This window comes from Phyllobates terribilis, unplaced genomic scaffold (genome assembly GCF_046119375.1).
Source record: "Phyllobates terribilis strain yellow unplaced genomic scaffold, ASM4611937v1 Scaffold_12__6_contigs__length_324123572, whole genome shotgun sequence".
NCBI classification, from domain to species: Eukaryota; Metazoa; Chordata; class Amphibia; order Anura; family Dendrobatidae; genus Phyllobates; species Phyllobates terribilis.
In genome coordinates, this window is record NW_027362772.1 from 69,119,788 (window position 1) to 69,136,471 (window position 16,684).

The window sequence follows — 16,684 nt, forward strand, 5'->3', positions numbered from 1 at the left end:
AGATAATTCACACTTTGCTCTGCCCTCCGGTTCTTTAGGAGGAACATGAAGTGTCTAGTGTTGCATACACGCCACTAGGTATATAGAGGAAATACAAATAAACATGAATTCTTTGAAATCCTGGGGGAATTATCACTCAGCGCGAACATTAATCAGAGCTTCCACAGTCATGAGGTATATCAGCCTCCAGGCACACACAGTGATGACAGGGTCCCAGGCTGCAGTTAATCACAGTGGTTTTATTCAAACGTAAGTCCAGAACACAGAATCATTACTCTCTATAACATGCTTCCAGTACAATTATGATAGTCTCTTCAACAATCAGTTCTCTTCACAGAGGCACAGTGTTTACACAGCATATCTCTATTCCTTTATCTTGCAGTGAGGTGGAGGGAGGGGGTGAGGGGAATGAGTCCTGTGCAGTGATTCTCTCTTTCTCTTAAGGCCCCGTCACACTAAGCGACGCTACAGCGATCCCGACAACGATACGACCTGTCAGGGATCGTTACTGCGTCGCTATGTGGTCGCTGGTGAGATGTCAAACAGTCAAATCTTCCCAATGACGCAGCAACGATGCGGCGACCCGTAATGATCTGTATAGCGATGTACGCCTATGTGTTTCTGTGTCTGAGTCGTTAACAAGGTCGTTGGTAAGGTGTCAAACACACTGATGCATGCTACCCAGCGGGGCTTCAACGATCAAAGAAATGTCCAGACCATTCCGACACGACCAGCGATCTCACAGCAGGGGCCTGGTCGCTGCTAAGTGTCAAACGTAGCGAGATTGCTACTGAGGTCGCTGTTGCGTCACAAAACTTGTGACTCAGCAGCGATATCGCTAGCGATCTCGCTTACTGTGACGGGGGCTTTATCTTTATGCACAGATCTGACTCCTAGTTGTCAGTACTGGTTCTCTGATTCCAGCAAGAACTTCTCTCTACAATCTGCTCTTGATAGCTTCACTTGCCTTAGCTTCCCTGAGACTCTGCAAGCACACAACAACTTCTTCCTGCCACTCCCAGACAATAATAACTAAAGCCCCCGTCACACTAAGCGAGATCGCTAGCGAGATCGCTGCTGAGTCACAAGTTTTGTGACGCAACAGCGACCTCAGTAGCGTTCTCGCTACATTTGACACTTAGCAGCGACCAGGCCCCTGCTGTGAGATCGCTGGTCGTGTCGGAATGGTCTGGACATTTCTTTGATCGTTGAAGCCCCGCTGAGTAGCATGCATTGGTGTGTTTGACACCTTACCAACGACCTTGTTAACGACACAGACACAGAAACACATAGGAGTGCATCGTTATACAGATCGTTATGGGTCGCCGCATCGTTGCTGCGTCGTTGGGAAGATTTGACTGTTTGACATCTCACCAGCGACCACATAGCAATGCAGCAATGATCCCTGACAGGTCGTATCGTTGTCGGGATCGCTGTAGCGTCGCTTAGTGTGACGGGGCCTTTAGGCAGAATTCCTCTGGAGCTGTGCTAACCACTTCCTGTCTCCTGTGGCTGTGTTAACACCTCTAGTTGCTGGATATTTTTGATAACACCAGCACAAATTATGTCTGTCACACTAGTCTGTGGATAGGGCTATCTCAGCTCACGCAGGAACCACTAGGGACTGCGGGGTTTGGATCTCTAGACTGTACAGGAACCATCAGGGTCAGTTGCAGTTTTCAGTGTATTACCATAATCCCAAGTGAGTTGCTACACTATCATCACAGACATTTTTTCCAATCTGAATAACCCCAAGTTGATTACCTATCTCTGTTCTGCAGTCTCCCCATCAACATCAATTCTTCCACTCGGCCCTCAGTCACTGCGCAATTACTTCAGGCAACCTAAACTGCCTGTTCCCCATAACCAGCATAACTCATGAAACAAATTGACATGTTAATCCTATAGAAAACAGTCAGGATTGTATGATGACCTAGTAAAACATGTCACTACAAAGGACAAAAGCAAGGACAACTCGTAATAAATGCATAGACACAAAAGACAGGAAAACACGATGAGCGATAGTCAAAATTATATGCAAAAATAAGAACATTTTATTATATATTAAATTACATACAGTACAGACCAAACGTTTGTACACACCTTCTCATTTAAAGATTTTTCAGTATTTTCATGACTTTGAAAATTGTACATTCACACTGAAGGCATCAAAACTATGAATTAACACATGTGGAATTATATACTTAACAAAAAAGTGTGAAACAACTGAAAATATGTCTTATATTCTAGGTTCTTCAAAGTAGCCACCTTTTGCTTTGATGACTGCTTTGCACACTCTTGGCATTCTCTTGATGAGCTTCAAGAGGTAGTCACCGAAAATGGTTTTCACGTCACAGGTGTGCCCTGTCAGGTTTAATAAGTGGGATTTATTGCCTTATAAATGGGGTTGGGACCATCAGTTGTGTTGTGCAGAAGTCTGGGGGATATGTGGCACCCCAGGGGTCTGGTTTCCACAGTAATGTAATGTTATGTCTGAGAGCAGGTGGGAGGTCCTTTGGTCAGGGATCCTGTGCATGCCACACCTCCTGCCCAGTCTTGGGAGGGGAAGAACTTCCCCTATATAAACCCGGGGCTGAGGCAGGGTTAGTGAGTAGAGAAGAAGTAGAGACAGAGAAGCAGATATAGGAAAAGAACATCAGGAGCTCTGTGGGAGCAGTGCTACAAGGAGTCAGGGGCTGGCAGCTGCAGAGCTCGCCCTGACTGAGAAGTTATCACCGGACCCGGAGTCCGAGGCTGTGGGGACTAACTCTTACCCAGCAGCAGAAGCCGACCGGCAGGGGATTTCAGGTCCTCAGGCCCAGAAACCCGAAGGCAAGGTCACACGCGTGGGACCAGCACCGCCATCGTGGAGCGGAAGCCATTAGAAGGCCCCGAGTCACCGGCCATACGGGTGAGCACCACACGGCACACTCAGGGACGTGGGCTACTTATATCCGCTTCTAGCAAGGTAGCCAGAAGAGTACAGTCAGTTTGGGAGGCCTACAACTCCGCCTGGCCAGGGGAGATCCCATCTGCTCAAGGACTGACCAGGCCCCGTTCGCTAGCAAGTACTCCGGGAGGGTCTATCGTTGTTACCAGTAAAGACCCTGAATTACACCGCACCGTCTCTGAGTGGTTCCTGCTACCCCCATCTTCCACGTCGGCTGCCCTGAGGCCATACCCCTCCCGTTGGGGGTTATACTATCACGCTGCACAATTCTACACCGGCCTCAGCGGTCTGCCCTGCAGCGGCAGCTCCATAGCTGCAAATCAACGGGTGGCGTAGTCGACACTCAAATAACACCTATCAAGACTGCCACACACTGAGTTTGACTCCCTGGGCACGGACCGGGTCCCCGCCACTCGGAGACTACAACCCTCATCTGATCCGGTTCCGGGTAAGCCCCCGTGCGCGAGATGCTGCGCGACACAGCAGGCCCAGGGGCGCGTCAACTTTGGCGTAGTCGGCAGGATTTCGTGCCCGCAACCACCGGGTACTGCGTGCCTGAAAAAGAGACTTTCAAACTCACCTGTGGTGAAGATTCCCGCCATCCGGCGCCATTTTCAGCCTTTTTCCCGCCATCTGTGAAGATTCCCGCCATCCGGCGCCATCTTCAGCCTTCTTCCCGCCATCCGTGGAGTTTTCCCGCCGTTGGATGCCATCTTGAGGACGCCGCGCGGGAAGAAGAGGGGCGTGGACTCCGAAAAGCCCGCGAGAACTGAAACCCCGCCTCACGTCCGGACGTTGCGTAAGGTCCTGGAAGGAGCCCAGCAGACGCCGACGTCACCGGAGCGCGACGGAAGGTCCTCAACCCTGACGATCCACTGCGGAGCCGCGGCCTACGGAAGAGGATCATCGCAAGGTAGGCCACGGTCCACTAGGGGGGAGAAGGATGTCGGATACGGAGGAGAGCTTCACCGCTTCAACCCCCGCCAGCGCCACCGCTGTCGCGGTCATGCCTTTCACCATGCCCTATATCCCGGGGGCAGCCTGGCTACCCCAGTACTCAGGGGAGTCACATACCCTGCAGGACTTTAGAGAAAGGCTGGATAGCCTCTTCCAGGTGTACCCCCTCACAGAAGAGCAAAAAGTGAGCATCCTGGTGGCCCAATTAACCGGAGCAGCCCGAAGGGAGGTAAAGTCCTGGCCACCTGGGGGGAGGACTGTCGCAGGGATACTAACCCGGCTGAGGGACACCTTTGATACCCGCACCTCAGCCGAGATCAAGCTTAGATTCTACGGGTGCAAACAGCGGGCCCATGAGAGTATAAGGGACTATGCCCTGAACCTACAAGAGGCCCTGAGAGCCATTAAGCAGACCGACCCTGACGGCGTGGGAGACGAGGACAGGCTGTTGACTGAACAATTTATAGAGGGTTTATATTGCAATGCCCACCGAACCCAGTTGCGGGCAATGGCCCTACAGGACCCTCATCTGGGATTTGCACAGTTCAAGGACAGAGCCATCCAGGTGCTCCGAGAACCGGCACCGGATGGCGTTGTGACCCACAGGCGCCCAGCTATCACTTACCACCAGGAGGCGGCGCCCTTGTCGGCAGGGCCTGTAGGGGCTGATGCGCAGGCTTTGAACAATGACCCGGCTCCAGACCTGCACCATCAGGTCCAAGAGCTAGCTAAAAGCGTTGCTGCGTTAACCCGAACTGTGCAGTCTTTACAGGCTTCCACTCCAGGGAAGATCCAGCTGGCATCCGGACCGGAGAACATCCCGTGGCGTCGACCAAGGAGGACCCCACCGGCCAGAGGAAGACCCAGTGACCGGTACAACGAGGACGGACGACCCATCTGCCGCCGCTGCAATCAACCCGGACATATGGCAAGGTACTGTCCTTTAAACTGGCACAACCTGGGGGTAGAGGGCCAACCCCCAGGAAAAAGACCACCAGGCCCATCGAACTGGCGCGACAAATATGTCGGAGGGTGTCCAGTCTTGCCTGTGGTACTGGATGGCATCCCTATGAGTGCCCTACTGGACACCGGGTCACAGGTCACCACCATCCCGTACGTGCTCTTCAAGCAGTACTGGAATGACTCGGATATAACCCGCTACCCTGACGACGACTTGAGTATCATCGCCAGCAATGGTCAGCCCGTGCCACAGATCGTATTTAAAGAGGCGACCATTAAAATTGGTAGAGTCGAACTGGCAGCACAGGGACTGATTATTGTAGACATTGACAAACACGAGAGTCACCCAAAGATAACGCTAGGAACTAATGTAATTGAAAATTGTCTTGCAGAGGTGATTTTCCTTTTACAACAGGTTGCCAAGAACGCCAGCTCCGGCGAGCAGCGAGTGCTCCAGAAAGAGATCCGGGCACTGATGCGACGGCAACAGGTGGAACTCTCCGGCGGTGAGATTGGTAGCGTAAGAATGTGTGACCCTTTCCCTATTGCCATGCCCCCAAAAAGTGAAATGATGATTTGGTGCCGGGCAGCTATTGGTCCGAGAGGTAGGGATTACCAGGCAATGGTAGAACCAGTTTACTCAGACAGTAGGCCCACCATTTTGACAGCACGGGGGGTGGTTAATGTACGCCATGGGAGGGTGCCCGTTCGCCTAATAAATATCGGGAAGAGGGAAGTATACCTACCCCGGTATGCCACGCTAGCCAAATTATATACCATCAACCAAAACTCTATACAGTCTGTGGAACCCTTGCCTCCATCTCACCCGGAGGAAGGTAACGGCTCTAAGAAAGTAATGGAGGATTGGTGTCAGCAACTACACTTGGGAACTGACTCCACTCCCTCCCACCAGAAACAGGGAGTCTACCGGGTGGTTCAAGAGTATGAGAGAGTGTTTAGTAAACACCCGTTAGACTTCGGGCGAGTTAAGGGGGTAGAACACCGCATCCCCACGGGAGATCATCCTCCCATAAAAGAGAGGTATCGACCCGTACCCCCTGCACATTACCAACACGCCAAGGGGATGCTTAGAGACATGAAGGAGGCTGGGGTAATCCGGGATAGCTGTAGCCCCTGGGCAGCCCCACTAGTTTTAGTCAAAAAGAAAGACAACACTATGAGGATGTGTGTAGATTACCGGAAAATCAATCGTATCACACACAAGGATGCGTACCCTTTACCAAGGATAGAGGAGTCTTTGGCTGCTTTAAGATCTGCTAACTTCTTCTCCACCTTGGATCTCACTAGCGGGTACTGGCAGGTTCCTGTAGCAGAGGCGGACCGGGAGAAGACCGCATTCACCACCCCGATGGGACTTAGCGAGTTTACCTGTATGCCGTTTGGACTTTGTAACGCACCCGGAACCTTCCAACGATTAATGGAGTGCTGTCTGGGACACAAAAACTTCGAGACGGTCCTGTTGTACCTGGACGATGTCATCGTATATTCCAAGACTTATGAGGACCACCTGAAACATCTGGCGGAAGTGTTCGAAGCCCTGGCAAGTTACGGCCTGAAGGTGAAACCCTCTAAGTGTCACCTCCTGAAGCCAAAGGTGCAGTACCTGGGACACGTGGTGAGCACTGACGGAGTGGCTCCCGACCCTGATAAGATCACCGCAATTAAGGAATGGCCAAGTCCCTCCAGTATAAAGGAAGTGCGGCAGTTCCTTGGGTTGGTAGGCTATTACCGCAGATTCATCCCCGGTTTCACCAAAAAGGCAGCTCCTATGCAGGACCTCCTGATAGGCCAGTCCCGGAAGGCCAAGAACCAGAAGCCGCCCTTCAGATGGGAGAAGTTAGAAGAAGAGTCCTTCCGCCAGCTGAAGATGGCCCTCACGGGGGATGAAATCCTGGCGTACCCCGATTACAGCCAGCCCTTTATCCTCTACACTGACGCAAGTAACATCGGGCTAGGAGCTGTGCTGTCCCAGATCCAGCAGGGGAAAGAACGAGTAATCGCTTACGCCAGCCGAAAACTGCGACCCACCGAGAGAAACCCGGAGAATTACAGCTCCTTTAAGCTAGAGTTCCTGGCAGTGGTGTGGGCAGTCACCGAACGCTTTAAGCACTACCTCGCTTCTTCCCGGTTCATCGTGTACACGGATAACAACCCGTTGACACACCTGGACACAGCAAGACTCGGTGCCCTAGAGCAGAGATGGATGGCTCGTCTGTCCAACTACGAGTTCACAATCAAATACCGGGCAGGACGCTCCAATACCAACGCGGACGCCCTGTCCAGGATGCCAAATCTACCGGACGTAGGAGAAGATCCAGAGGAACTGGAAGAAGTCGAACTCCCTGCGTTCCACCGTCATGGGACTATCCAGTGTTCCCACCGGGTAGGGAGTAAGCAAGCCGCTACGTTTAACCCCTTGCCTCACTACAACTGGGCGGAAACGCAAGACAGCGACCCTGCCGTCCGGCTGGTAAAGGAGATGCTGACTCGGCCAGAGGTTCGCCTTGACCCAGACGCTCCGGAGGAAGCCAAGCAACTGTGGGCAGAAAAGAGTAGACTGTTCCTTTACAAGGGGAAGTTGTGCCGCAGAATGGTTAACTCCCGGACGCATGAACTAATCTGGCAAGTAGTGGTGCCACGAAGAGACGCAGCCATGGTGATGGAGGCATACCACGACGGGGCTGGACACTTCGGATGGAAGAAGCTGGAGTTCCTGCTGCGCGAGCGGTTCCACTGGGTAGGCATGAGGGGAACCATCGAGAGGTGGTGCAGAGACTGTGGCCCGTGCAACCTAAGAAGGAAGGACCGTGCCAGCCAGAAGACTCCCCTGCAGTCCATCGTCACCCGGCAGCCGTTGGAACTGGTAGCCTTGGATCATGTAAAACTGACCCCAAGCAGAAGTGGCTACGTCTACGCACTAACCATCGTGGATCACTACTCCCGGTTCTTGGTTGTCGTCCCCGTCAAGGAATTAACAGCTCGAACAGCAGCTAGAGCCTTCCAGCAGCATTTCTGCCGTCCACACGGGTACCCGGACCAAGTGTTGACAGACCAGGGACCTGCCTTTGAAGCGGAGGTCTTCCAAGAATTCTGCACTCTGTATGGCTGCCGGAAGATAAGGACGACACCCTATCATCCGCAAACTAATGGACTTTGTGAGAAAATGAACCAGGTGGTAATGGATCTTCTGAAAACGTTGCCCCTGGAAGAACGCGGTCTGTGGCCTGAGAAGCTGCCCGATCTGGTGGACCTATACAACCACATCCCGGTAGGTTCCACCAACTGTACCCCGGCTTACCTAATGAGGGCGAGACCTGGTAAGTTACCTGTTGACCTGGAAATGGGAGTCCTGACACCCGAGGACACTTCACCAGAAGCAGACTGGGACACAGAGAGGCAGCAGCAGTACCGGAGAGTACAGGAGAGCGTGGAGCGAAGTCTCTGTCAGGCTAGGGAAAGACAAGAGAAAACTTACAACCAGTATGCTCCCGCTGTTCCCCTGGTACCCGGAGAGCAGGTCTTGAAGAGAAAAAGACGGCTCCACAAGTTGGACGACCAGTGGGAGAAGGACCCGTACACCGTACTGCCCTCAAGCCACGACAACCCAAAGGTCTGTACCATCAGTAAAGACGGAGGTGAAACCACAACCATTGTATCCCGGGATCACCTGAGGAAGTGTCCCGAACAGCTACGGAACCCTGAAGAGGAACAAGAAGACCCTCGACCCGTAGAGGAAAGGGAAGACATGGTTAGTACTGTGCTCGGAGACTTCCCTCGGTCTTGGACTCAAGTCAATGGCGCAGTTGTGGTACCCGTACTCACCTTCCTCCAACCCGCATCCCAAGCACCTACGGAGCGACAGGTAGAGCTGGAAGAGCAGCCGGTCCAGGAGGCAGAAGACTCCACACAAGCAGAACAGGAGGATCAACCCTCTGCTTATAGTGAGCCTGCCGTACCCCTAGTGAGCCAAAGAGCCGGTAGACAGCTGCCCAGTTTACCCTTGACAGCTCCTACACCCTGTAGTTCAGGGCTAGACAGTCAGCTCCGTAGGTCCACTAGGGCCACTAGAGGCCAGTTACCCGCACGTTGGAGGATTTGAAATGTATAAGTTGTTTTATTTGTGGTTACCTGTTTTTCTTATTGCTTGTGTATAATTATGTGTTTCTAGTTGTTTATAGGAGTCTTTGGTGGATTTACCGGGAATCCTGTGTACATAGTTGGAGCGTAACCCAGGACGGACTAAAGACTGTTAAGGACTCGGGGCAGAACAGACCCCTACCTGGTTACGTCTCCCTGTTTTGGTGAAATGGACACCTTGCTTTCTTCAAAGACTGCACCCGGTTACGGATATCCGTGACCACCTTTATGTGTTTCTTTTTATTGTACTATTATTGTTGTTATATCTTGTTATGTTTTTCTAAAATATGTTTAGTCCCGGAGTACTAAATTTCACTAGGGGGGAATGTGGCACCCCAGGGGTCTGGTTTCCACAGTAATGTAATGTTATGTCTGAGAGCAGGTGGGAGGTCCTTTGGTCAGGGATCCTGTGCATGCCACACCTCCTGCCCAGTCTTGGGAGGGGAAGAACTTCCCCTATATAAACCCGGGGCTGAGGCAGGGTTAGTGAGTAGAGAAGAAGTAGAGACAGAGAAGCAGATATAGGAAAAGAACTTCAGGAGCTCTGTGGGAGCAGTGCTACAAGGAGTCAGGGGCTGGCAGCTGCAGAGCTCGCCCTGACTGAGAAGTTATCACCGGACCCGGAGTCCGAGGCTGTGGGGACTAACTCTTACCCAGCAGCAGAAGCCGACCGGCAGGGGATTTCAGGTCCTCAGGCCCAGAAACCCGAAGGCAAGGTCACACGCGTGGGACCAGCACCGCCATCGTGGAGCGGAAGCCATTAGAAGGCCCTGAGTCACCGGCCATACGGGTGAGCACCACACGGCACACTCAGGGACGTGGGCTACTTATATCCGCTTCTAGCAAGGTAGCCAGAAGAGTACAGTCAGTTTGGGAGGCCTACAACTCCGCCTGGCCAGGGGAGATCCCATCTGCTCAAGGACTGACCAGGCCCCGTTCGCTAGCAAGTACTCCGGGAGGGTCTATCGTTGTTACCAGTAAAGACCCTGAATTACACCGCACCGTCTCTGAGTGGTTCCTGCTACCCCCATCTTCCACGTCGGCTGCCCTGAAGCCATACCCCTCCCGTTGGGGGTTATACTATCACGCTGTACAATTCTACACCGGCCTCAGCGGTCTGCCCTGCAGCGGCAGCTCCATAGCTGCAAATCAACGGGTGGCGTAGTCGACACTCAAATAACACCTATCAAGACTGCCACACACTGAGTTTGACTCCCTGGGCACGGACCGGGTCCCCACCACTCGGAGACTACAACCCTCATCTGATCCAGTTCCGGGTAAGCCCCCGTGCGCGAGACGCTGCGCGACACAGCAGGCCCAGGGGCGCGTCAGATACACAGCTGATAGTCCTACTGAATAGACTGTTAGACTTTGTATTATGGCGAGAAAAAAACAGCTAAGTAAATAAAAATGAGTGGCCATCATTACTTTAAGAAATGAAGGTCAGTCAGTCCGAAAAATTGGGCAAACGTTGAAAGTGTCCCCAAGAGCAGTTGCAAAAACCATCAAGAGCTACAAAGAAACAGGCTCACATGAGGACCGCCCCAGGAAAGGAAGACCAAGAGTCACCTCTGCTTCTGAGTCACCAGCCTCAGAAATCACAGGTTAACAGCAGCTCAGATTAGAGACCAGGTCAATGCCACACAGAGTTCTAGCTGCAGACACATCTCTACAACAATTGTTAAGAGGAGACTTTGTGCAGCAGGCCTTCATGGTAAAATAGCTGCTAGGAAACCACAGCTAAGGACAGGCAACAAGGAGAAGAGACTTGTTTGGGCTAAAGAACACAAGGAATGGACATTAGACCAGTGGAAAGCTGTGCTTTGGTCTAATGAGTCCAAATTTGAGATCTTTGGTTCCAACCACTGTGTCTTTGTGCGACGCAGAAAAGGTGAACGGATGGACTCTACATCCCTGGTTCCCACCGTGAAGCATTGATGAGGAGGTGTGTTGATGTGGGGGTGCTTTGCTGGTGACACTGTTGCGGATTTATTCAAAATTGAAGGCATACTGAACCAGCATGGCTACCACAGCATCTTGCAGCGGCATGCTATTCCATCCGATTTGCGTTTAGTTGGATCATCATTTATTTTTCAACAGGACAATGACCCCAAACACACCTCCAGGCTGTGTAAGGGCTATTTGACCAAGGAAGAGAGTGATGGGGTGCTACGCCAGATGACCTGGCCTCCACAGTCACCAGACCTGAACCCAATCGAGATGGTTTGGGGTGAGCTGGACCGCAGAGAGAAGGCAAAAGGGCCAACAAGTGCTAAGCATCTCTGGGAACTCCTTCAAGATTGTAGGAAGACCATTTCCGGTGACTACCTCTTGAAGCTCATCAAGAGAATGCCAAGAGTGTGCAAAGCAGTCATCAAAGCAAAAGGTGGCTACTTTGAAGAACCTAGAATATAAGACATATTTTCAGTTGTGTCACACTTTTTTGTTAAGTATATAATTTCACATGTGTTAATTCATAGTTTTGATGCCTTCAGTATGAATGTACAATTTTCATAGTCATGAAAATACAGAAAAATCTTTAAATGAGAAGGTGTGTCCAAACTTTTGGTCTGTACTGTATATACAGGGCAGGGGGTATGGGACTTATTCCACATGTGAGGACAACTGTGAAAGAGCAAGGGCTCGCAATACCGGAGAAATCATACACATACATCAATTGAAAATGTCATATGTTAAATTGCAATAAATACAAAAGTACCGTGGGTAGTGTTGAGCCACCCCCGTAGTGTTCGAGTTCGGTTCGGTTCGTCGAACACCCGTGTGTTCGTCGAACTGTTCGTCGAACACCTTCGAACACCGTTAAAACCAATGGCAGGCAAACAAAAACACATAGAAACACATAGAAAACACCTTCAAAGGTGTCCAAAAGCTGACAAACTGCTCAGAAGACACAACTAACACATGGAAAAGTGACAAGTACATATAGTCATGCGAAAAGAAAAGAGGTGGAGGAGTAAAAGGAGGGGGAGACACAGATATAGGCATGTCATGCCCTTCTAAAATCCAAAAAGTGAGAAGCCGACAATGCCAGTCCGCTCCTGCCCGTGCCACCTCCGTGTCGCCGGGTTTGTGCCAGAGCCGCGGTGAACCCTGACGGCCAGCCCCCCTCTCCCAATACTGGTGCCTGTCCGCTGGTGGGTCGAGCGAGCCCCCCTGTGGTGGAGGCAGCTCTAAGCTTTTTCATTTAAATTGTCTCTCTAATTTGAATGAATACACTTTAAATCCATTTACAAGGATCTATTGGAGGGCAAGTCTCATGCCAGCAGCCGCGTAATTCCAGCTCCAGTAGCGTCCACTAAAGCTGCTGCAGTTAAAAAGCTTTTATAAGGATCGAGCTCGGCTGTCCACCGCAAGGCCTCCTACTGCCAGTCCCAGCCCCTATGCCTTGGGGTGCCTCCTGATGCTCTTCACTGAGTATCCCGTGGTCCCGAAGCATTTCCTTTGAAAAAATTAAGTGTCCAAACTACAGGTGGTGTAGCTTGCTTAACAGCCGGGATAATCCGCTGACTAGCAGACACTGCTACTAGGCACAAAGTATTTCCTGGGCTAGATGCAGTTAAAAATTTGTAATTAGATACTCTCGTTGGATGCTGAGAAAGCATTCCATAGAGTCTCCTGGCACGCCATATATGATTCTCTTAAAAAGCTTGGGGTAGGGGTCTAGGGGACCCTTTTATAGCCAAAATCATGGCCCTGTATCGCAATACGTCACCTAGGCTGAAGATAAATGGAACTGTAGCACCCTGAGGGCTCGGTTGCTACAGAGGTATTGCACCTCACCCAGAGGTGTGATATCTCACTCTCAGGTAAGGATGGAGTGTGGATCAGTACCCGACACCTGTATGCATTACACCACATTGCCGTGGGGCAGGGCGACCAATATGCCCCTGAGATGGGCACGACAGTCCCTGTCTCTGGCTGGAGTGGGGGGAGGGAACACTGAGGAAGGGGAACCCTGTAGTGCAGGAGCAGGGAGGAAGCAGTTCCTGGGTGCATTGAGAAGGGAGTATAAAAGGTGGGCACCATCTTAGTTCAGTGCAGAGAAGTCTGAGCAGAAGTGACAGGGAGCAGGGGCTCTGCATGAGCTCTGCTCCGGAGGCGGGCCTAGTAACAGAGGCCCAGGCCTGGAAGAGGGAGAAGGAAGGAAGAGGAGCGGAGGAGGCTCCAGGAACGAGGAACGAAGGGATCCCAGGGGTGCGGACGGGTGAGTCGCCACCGCACGCCCGAATCCACCTGCGTGGAGGGGTCAAGCCAAAGGGGGAGAACGGTCCCCGAAACTAGTGGAGGCAGGAAACGACCCTCAGCTAGCAAACGGAGGCTGTGACATTTTATGTGGCGCAGCCCCTCGCTACACCCGCTAGGAAGACACCACATAGGGTCAGGGAAACTGGCGCCAAGTTTACCAAGAGGAGGCCCGAGGCAGCCGGACAGAAGGGTTGGTAAGAAAGGCCAGACAAAGGACACACAAAGGGGGTCCTGTGAAGCGCTCCAAATTTATCTGGGAGTTGTCTGAGCCCCTCACCTGGTGAGCACAGTACGACGTGGGCAGCCGTTACCTGCAGACGTGGTCTGGATAATAAGAACTGTGAGTAAAGGCCCTGGACTGCATCACTGACTCCGTGTCATTACTGCTGCTGCCCTGCACCATCACCCCCATCCTCCGCATACACTGCCCTGAGGCTATACTCCTCCCGTGGGGAGTTATGCTACGCTCTGCTGCACCCACAACACCAGCCTCAGCGGTCTGCCCTGCAGCGGCGGTTCACTCTGACCGCAATCCACGGGTGGTGTAGTCGGACATTTAAACATCAAAACCACATAAATAGTTCCGCCACTGGTTTGACCGCCCTGAGCCATGGAAGCGGGTCGCCGCCACGGAGACTACAACCACCAGCATCCACCAAAAAGGGTCCGGCTCCGGGTGTCCCAAGGCCCAGGGGGTGCATCAGAACATTTTCATCACCTTTCACAATCACCAATGGGACAAGGCAGGGATGTCCTCTGTCCCCTCTCTTATACATCCTAGTGACGGAGCACCTGCTCTCATCAATTCGCCATAACCCCAATATTAGGTGGATTGAGGTTCCAGGCACCGAGTACAAGTGCTCTCTATTTGCTGATGATGTCCTAGTATATATCACTCAGTCACATATATCCATCCATGCTGTTATGGCTGAAATAGATCACTTTGTTACATGGTCAAATTTTAAAATCAATGCAGCGAAGTCTGAGGCCCTCGATGTCTCCCTCCCCAAATCCATACAGGATTCCATCCAGTCCAACTTTCCCTTTGCCTGGCCCTCACAGGGTATCAAATACTTAGGAATTCCTATTCATAGAGACCTCTCCCATCTATGTTATCTTAATTTTGGGACCTTTATTGAACAACTCCATACAGACCACGGTTGGCAAGTTAGAACTGTAAGATTCACTACGTGAACCACTGGTGTTTTGTGGAAAAGCACATGTACACTGTGTTCCAAATTATTATGCAAAAAGTGTTTAGGAGTGATAAGGGAAGAATTTGTTTGTTTATCAGTTAAACTCATTGATGGTGATGTGTGTCAGGGCTCTTTATATCACTGTAAGCAATTGCAGACACCTGTGCTAATTAGTTTGGCAGGTGTGTCCAATGAAAGGCAAGACTACTTAAGAAGGCTGTCCCACATTATTAAGCAGCCTACATTTTTTGCCAAAATGGGAAAGAAAAAGGATGTGTCGGCTGCTGAGAAGTAACAAATTGTGGAGTGTTTAGGTCAAGGCATGACTACAATCAACATTGAGCGATGATCAGGATGAAGTGTCTTGGCAATCAAGAAGTATGTAGCTGATTCACAGTACACACGTGTGCGTGCTGATAATTGAGGACTCTTTCCTACAGGCAATTACGTCAGGTTAAAAGAGCAGCGGCAAAAAAGCCTTGTCATAGCAGCAGACAAGTTTTTGAAGCTGCTGGTGCCTCCAACGTCCCCCCAACAACAAGATGCAGGGTCCTTCAGAGGTTTGCAGCTGTGCATACGCCATCCTGTCCACCTCCTCTATCCACTTCACACAAGCAGAAACGGCTCCAGTGGGCCAAACATTACATGAAGACTGATTTCAAAACTGTTTTGTTCACGAATGAGTGCCGTGCAACGCTCGATGGTCCAGATGGATGGAGTGGAGGATGGCTGGTTGATGGACACCCCATGCAAACACGGCTACAGCGCCAACAAGGAGGAGGTGGAGTAATGTTTTGGGCTGGAATCATGGGGAGAGAGATTGTCGGCCCCTTTAGGATCCCTGAAGGGGTAAAGATGAACTCCATAATGTATGTGGAGTTTCTCAAACAGCACTTCCTGCCATGGTTCAAGAAGAAGAACCGTGTATTCCACAGCAAGATCATTTTTCTGCATGATAATGCACCATCTCATGCTGCACATAAAACATCTGCATCTCTGGCTGATATGGGCATAAAAGGGGACAAACTTATGGTGTCACCCCCATGCTCCCCTGACCTCTACCCCATTCAAAACCTCTGGAGCATCATCAAAAGGAGTGTCTATGATGGCGGGAGGCAGTTCACATCTAAGCAACAGCTCTGGGAGGGTATTCTGTCCTCATGCAAAACAACTGAAGCAGAAACCATCCAAAACCTGACAAATTCAATAGACGAGAGAGTTCAGAAGCTCCTTTCGAACAAGGGGTCCTATGTGAAAATGTAACATCACCTAGAATAAAGTTTTGAGTTGAAAACTGTTTGATTTCAGTTTATAATAACATGCTAATGCCTATAATTTCAAAAATGACCATTTTTTTGGTCTTTATTAAAATGAAAAGGTTGATCGAAAAGTTTGGGGGATCTAAGAGTGTGGCAACCCAGTAGTCAGGATTACTTCGAATTCTGACAATATGAGGGTCATGTTGCAGGTAGTGCAGCAAGAAGGCACTTATGTGTCTTGCGCATCTCGGAGCCCCAAAATTATTTTCCGGGCTAGATGCAGCTAAAAATTATTATTAATTTTAAATCTGGTGGAGCTTAGTATAGATGGCCTAATAGAATCAGTGCTGCACACTGCTACAAAGCCCAAATTATTTTCCAGCCAAGGTACAGATAAACATGATTAGTAATTTTAAATCTGGTGGAGCTTAGTATAGATGGCCTAATAGAATCAGTACTGCACACTGCTACAAAGCCCAAATTATTTTCCAGCCAAGATACAGAAAAACATGATTAGTAATTTTAAATCTGGTGGAGCTTATTATAGATGGCCTAATAGAATCAGTGCTGCACACTGCTACAAAGCCCAAATTATTTTCCAGCCAAGATGCAGATAAACATGATTAGTAATTTGAAAGCTTAAAACCGTTGGTGAGGTGATTTTAACCAATCATCAAGCTTTTACTCTCCCCAGGATGACACAGGGGTAGAAAAGTCGTTTCGGATCCATGATTTGTTCATCTTTATGAACGTGAGTTTGTCTACATTATCAGTGGAGAGCCGCGTGCGCTTATCTGTCAGCACACCACCAGCAGCGCTGAACACACGTTCAGACAGAACGCTGGCTGAGGGGCATGACAAGATCTCTAAGGCGTAAGTGGCTAGCTCCGGCCATTTATCCAGATTGGAAGCCCAAAAAGAGCAAGGGTCCAGTGACA